We start from the raw sequence: 5,774 nt of genomic DNA on the forward strand, positions 1-5,774 counted from the left end.
AGCCGTTACGGAACCCTGGATCAATCGGGTAGCATATCTAATACGTAACCGGGGTTATGATACTTACAACGAGGCAGGGCTTCGCTAATTAGGGGGGTATTATGCCCGAGATTATAATAGCTATGCAGAATATTGAGAGAGAGATCGAGAAAATGAGCGAGTTGAGACTGAGGTTGAAAGCCTCTATTTATAGTGCCTCTTCGACTTCCGTCGCGCCCCGCGTAGATGTTCTCCATGGGCTTCGCGGCCCGCGAGGCCAGCTAGGGTAGACCCTAGCTTGGCTGACGCGCCACTAGGCTCGACACGAGTGGTGCCACGTGGCGGCTCAGGGGCTTGCCTGACCTCCTAGCTGTTGCGGCCCGCGTAGGTTACCGCCTACTCATTCGCGGCCCGCGAGCGAGGTTGAAATCTTGTTTTTATTTTATTTTTAATTATATAAGGTATTTAGGGCTCGGTTTTCGCAATTGGGGTGTATTTTAAGACATATAGGGACACTTTAAATATTAGAGGTGTCGAAAAATATTTTGGAGGGTTGTTATAATATACATGTATAAATACATGATATACCAACTTGAAATATATTATTTTGTCTAAAATTCCAATAATTAATAAAAATAATTTAAGTTAAAATATTATTATTTTAACAAATAATTATATACTTGGAATAAGAGTAAATTACAAGTTTTGTCCTTTATGTTTACACCATTTTGCAGGCGGTGTCCTTTAGCGCAAAAGTTGACAAATTTTGTCCTTAATGTTTAAAAATCTTGTATGATATGCCCTTTGAGCCAAACCCAGTTAGAAATTACAGTTAAAACAGACCTTCTACAATACACATATGGGCAATTTAGTCCTTTCACCATTTTAATAATAAAAGAACTATTTATCTAATTTATACACAACCACTTTTAGCCCTAACCCCACCAAGCTTCATCTTCCCCAAACTTCTCAGACCCACCAACACACTGGACCGCCATCATCACAACCACTTCATCTTCATCTAATCCTTCACTTTAACCAGACTTGTCAGAAGAACCATCTGTCATCTGCCCCACTTAATCTTCGTCACAACCACTTCCGGCGACCCAAATATATGGGTTTTGCTCCGGTAATACAGACCGCCACCGTCACCCCTTCATTCTCGTTGCACCTTTTGGCAACGCTGCCACCAGAGGTTTCTCATAAGTTCAAATAATTTGTATGTCGCATCTGTGTGTATGTAGTTTGAAGGTGAACTATACAAAAAAAATTGCCCAAATGGGTGTCTTACTGTGTTGCACACCATCTACTTGTATGAATTCAAGTTCATTGCTTTACCTGGGTTTGTATTATAAGCAACATTCAACATTGATTTTTGTTCTATCATGTAAGTGGCAAATCTGATGATATTTTTGTGACGGTGGGTTAGGGCAGAAGAGATGCATAGACGGGGGTAACGAGAGAGAGAGAGAGAGAGAGAGAGAGAGAGAGAGAGTTGAAATAGATTCCGGCCAGAATTAGGATGGAGATTTGTTTTATTTAGTTATTTTTTTCTTTTTTACACAATAGTCCCTCAACATAAGTTATTTTACACAATAGTCCTCAGTGTAGTGAAATGACAAGAACACCCTCATGTGCATGGCACATGACCATACTTAACCAAAAACATTAATTGGGTTTGGCTCAAAGGACATATCGTGCAAGATTTTGAAACATTAAGGACAAAATTTATCAACTTTTGCGCTAAAGGACACCGCCTGCAAAATGGTGTAAACATAAAGGACAAAACTTGAAATTTACTCTTGGAATAATATTTATGACATCAAAGATGTAACACAAAGATACTAAGTCATAAAAAACAAGACTAAAAGTCGTGGCACGACCCAGCTGTCTAATAAACCATAACACGTGTGTAGGTTGTAGTACGGCGTAAGGATACATACTTTGGGTATACAGGAGACAGGACGCAAATCAGTGAGTTCATGTCCCCCTTTTCTTTTAGCTGTTTTCAGTTTTATAACTTTGGGGGTGAAATACATGTTACAAATATTTCAGTGAATACAAATGGTATGGTTAGCTAAGGAATGAACTGTTAGATCATGTGAATGGGTAGGCGTTAACTTAATACCATTAATCCTGGTATAAGGACCGAGGGGCATGAGTGATAGATCTATTTGGGTGTTGCGAGCCCCACCCGTGGGTCGCGAGTTGGCCCATGTGGTGATTATGTCGTTCCAGCCGGGTGGCCCGGTACGAAATACGCAAAGGTTTGAGCCTTCCTATGCCATATCACACATACTAATGTCTTAGCTACACATTAATTGATCTGTTCATAGACGCTTTCATACCGGTTTACAAAGGCATACATACAAAAATTTACAAGATTATTCGAATTCATACAGAATCACATGAACTCGCTCAACTTTTGTTGATGTTTTCAAAATTACATGTATTTCAGGAAACAAGATGGATCTTGGGCGCATGTGTTGTTACAAGACATAAATTTCAAAGTTTTGATGTCATCCACTTTTGATTTGTAACATAACTTTAGGATTTGTTGGTTGAAACTTAATGACCCGTGTTTGTAACATTTTAAAACTATGAATGGATGAACATCATGTTTTTATCATATAGTTGTTTATTCTGATTGAATGCAATGGTACTGAACAAGTCACACATCGTACGCTTCCGCAAAAGTCAGGGTGTGACAGTTTGGTATCAGAGCTTCGATTGTAGTGAACTAGGATTCCTTCTCGAGTCTAGACTACAATCACTAGGATTTTCTCACGAAAACATTTTTACAAAAAGGTTTTTCATTGCATTTACAAAAAGCGCCAAGATCCATGAGTCGAACATTTTTCAAAGACAAAGCAAAGGCAAAGTAAGGACATTAGTAGGGAAGGGAATGCCCTGACTAATGTGCCAATTGAGGTACAGTCAGTCCATGTGGGACAGACTTGCCAAAGACAAAAGGACCCCCCCCCCCCCCGAAAGAACAAACGAAAGTTATATGTGGCATGTTATATTTATTTGCTTGTATATACTAAATAACATTATTATCTAATAATATAAGTGCATATATATGTATGGAATTATTATTGACGGGAACAGATACCTTCGACTTTAGATTCTATTACCGCTCTTGACTCGCACAATGCTACTAACGACCTCGCGTTTAATGCGGAGCTCATGACTAAGACAATTATTAAACAAGACCCTGAGCTTGGTTCCGTAGAAGATGTATGTTCTTCCCCCTCGAACGCGAAGGTGCCTGACTACGGTAGCGACGACGAAACGGAGGAGGCAACCTTGGATAGCAACTTTATTAGTGGGACGAGGTCCCTGAGGGATTCATGAAACCTGAATGACGACACTCAATTCCATACAAAGAGAATGAAGTACTCATTTGAAAGGTGCCCCTCCAGCTACTATTACTAGGAACCCTCCTTATTCCTATTCTGTCTAAGCATTGTGCCTTTTCGCGCGCAACAACAACAGACGTTGGCGCGTGGACCATCATAGAGGTCCATTCCATGTTGAAGGTATAAAAACAACAGTGTCCCCTCTCTGATTGATCAGCTGCTTTGAACGAGAGAAAATTAGGGTGACCATGCAAGACGAATTATTATTACGGGGGCCTACGTAATAACAACTTGTAGTGCATGGAAATTCTGATGGACTGTGTGTGTCAAGCGAATGATCACTGTCCATTTGGAATTCCTATATTGTTCCAAATCCCCACCCAGTAGAACAATAACCGAGAAGGTTACTAGAACACTCCACATAGTAGGAAGTCTACCTTTATCTACTCAGCACCTACATCTCTACCTGTAGTACAAGACACTGGGAACTGGTATCCAAGATGGTAAACACGCAGGAAAGATTTTCTTCAACACCTTTGTGACACTCTAGGTTTTCCGAACAAATACCTTGTAATAGTCTTATGTGTATATACGTTATTAAATGAAAAGTTGCGTGTTATCTTGATGATCCTATGTGATCCTTGTGCTAAGTGGTTGTATGTATGTAGATTATATATTTATGTACGCGTGTTACTAGTGTGCCGAGACCACGAAACCCAACTCGAGACCGGGTGAACAGTTGGGCCGGTTGGGCCGTTGAGCCCCACTCGCAACATGGTTGGAGAAACCCACTAGGGGTGTGCCGGTCTTGAAACGGGTATAAAAACCCAAAACCCCCACCACACTCTCCTTTACACTCTCATTCATTTCACTCTCTCAACTCTCACACTCTCTACCTCTCACTAAAACCCTAAACCCTAGCAAACCAAGATCACCTCCTCACCCTCTCATCTCTCTCGGATCCAACCATAGCATCAAGACTCCCGGATTTCTACTCGGAACCATCACTCGGAAGTGGAACCTTTGATCCTTCGCACACACAACATCAACCGACAATGAGTGGACGCGGACGAGGAAACGTCAACATGACTCAGGCTCAGTTCACTAACCTGATCAACACGGTGGCTGCAGCTTTCGCAGCTCACCCAGGAGGTCAGCATGCGCCTGTGCAACCACGTGTCTGTACCTTCAAGACCTTCATGGATTGCAAGCCTCTTCCATTCAATGGCACTGAGGGTGCCATAGGTCTTCTGCACTGGATCGAGAAGGTCGAAGCTGTCTTCGCTGTCTGTGAGTGTCCCCCTGCTAATTGGGTAAAGTTTGCTACTGGTACTCTTGAGGGAAGCGCACTTTCGTGGTGGAAGGCGCAAATTCAAATGCTTGGTTTGGAGACTGCTAACGCTACTGCATGGGAAGATTTCAAGGATATGATCAAGGAAGAGTACTGTCACAGGGATGACATCCACAAACTCGAGGACGAGTACTATGAATTCAAGATGGTTGGGTCAGAGATTGAGACCTACACCAAGCTGTCCAACGACTATGCTGCTCTTTGCCCAAACATGTCCCGACCCATGTACCGAAGGATCGAATTGTACATCAAAGGCTTAGTCCCAGAAATCAGGAGCCATGTAACCTCGGCCAACCTCACTACCATACAGCCTATGGTTCGTCTTGCCCACAAACTCACCAACCAGGCTGTGGAAGAGGGTAGGTTGCCCAAAAGGATCAGTGCTGCGGAAGGAACTTCTAGTGATGGCAAACGAAAGTGGGATGGAAATCAGGGCAAAGATGCTAACTCTACTCAGGCCCCAGCTCAGCAAAGAAAAACTGACAACAACAAGGGCACTCAGCAACAGGGTGGCTACCGGGGAAGCTACCCTAAGTGCAACAAGTGTAACAGGCACCACAATGGGGCATGTAATAAGGGTCAATGTCAGCGATGCAACAAGATGGGGCACGAAGCCAAGGATTGTAGAAGTCAGTTCCCAGCAAGGCAGAATCAGCAACAACCTCAACAGCAACAGCAGCAGGGAAACAACCGAGCATGTTTTAAATGCGGGGCAACAGGGCACATGCGAAAGGATTGCCCTGAACTGAATCAGAATCGCAACAACAATCAGGGAGCTGAGAACAATGAGCAAAACAACAATGCTGGGAATGGTGCAAGGGGAAGAGCTTTCGTGATTGGAGCTGGAGAAGCAAGGAACGACCCCAACGTCGTGGCGGGTAAGTTCCTACTTGATGATCGTTATGTTTCTGTGTTATTTGATTCCGGTGCCGATGCCAGTTATGTATCCCTTCGCATTAGTAAGAAACTTAAGCACCCGCCTGCATTATTAAGTTCTAAGCACATCGTCGAGATAGCTAATGGTAAGAACATCGAGGCCACGCACGTGATCCACGACTGCACACTAGAATTGTCTGGTCACA

Source organism: Helianthus annuus, chromosome 11, assembly GCF_002127325.2.
Source record: "Helianthus annuus cultivar XRQ/B chromosome 11, HanXRQr2.0-SUNRISE, whole genome shotgun sequence".
Lineage (NCBI taxonomy): Eukaryota > Viridiplantae > Streptophyta > Magnoliopsida > Asterales > Asteraceae > Helianthus > Helianthus annuus.